General features: G+C 62.4%; 1 protein-coding gene across 1 annotated transcript in view; it reads right to left on the minus strand.

Annotated features, from left to right (window-relative positions):
* The window catches only part of CACNB1 (calcium channel, voltage-dependent, beta 1 subunit), a 7,805-nt gene that overhangs the window by 2,511 nt on the left and 4,485 nt on the right, over window positions 1-809 (minus strand). The gene's annotated exons all lie outside the window — the stretch shown is intronic.

Below are 809 nucleotides of genomic sequence, written 5' to 3' on the forward strand. Positions count from 1 at the left end.
AAGCCTTTGCAGCCCCCCTCCTCCCCCCCCCCGCTGCGGGGCTGTGATTGTGCCCGACCCCCCCCCAGCTTCTGCCCAGTTTGGGGGGGAGGAATGGTCCATTCCCATTCGCAGGGGAGACGAGACACTGGCCGTGCTGGCACACACCATGCGCACACTGGGGGACCCCAGGCCACTGGGGGGGGCACGGACTGATCCATCCCACGGACCACAGGGGGGAATACAGCCACGGACTGATCCATCCCATAGATCATGGGGGGAGGCAGCCACGGACTGATCCATCCCATGGACTATGGGGGGGATACAGCCACGGACTGATCCATCCCATGGACTATGGGGGGGATACAGCCATGGACTGATCTATCCCATGGACCACAGGGGGGATACAGCCACGGACTGATCCATCCCATAGATCATGGGGGGAGGCAGCCACGGACTGATCCATCCCATGGACTATGGGGGGGATACAGCCATGGACTGATCTATCCCATGGACCACAGGGGGGATACAGCCACAGACTGATCCATCCCATAGATCATGGGGGGAGACAGCCACGGACTGATCCATCCCATAGATCATGGGGGGAGACAGCCACGGACTGATCCATCCCATAGATCATGGGGGGAGACAGCCACGGACTGATCCATTCCATGGATCACAGTGGGAGAATCAGTCATGGACTGATCCATCCCATGGCCCACGGGGGGGTATACAGCCACGGACTGACCCACCCCACGGTGCATGGGGGACACCCCCGCCGCCCCGCTTCCCCGCAGACGCTCGCGCCCATCCTGCGGCGCGATGACACA

The sequence above is a fragment of the Haliaeetus leucocephalus genome, unplaced genomic scaffold, assembly GCF_000737465.1.
Source record: "Haliaeetus leucocephalus isolate CR32 unplaced genomic scaffold, Haliaeetus_leucocephalus-4.0 Scaffold110, whole genome shotgun sequence".
Lineage (NCBI taxonomy): Eukaryota > Metazoa > Chordata > Aves > Accipitriformes > Accipitridae > Haliaeetus > Haliaeetus leucocephalus.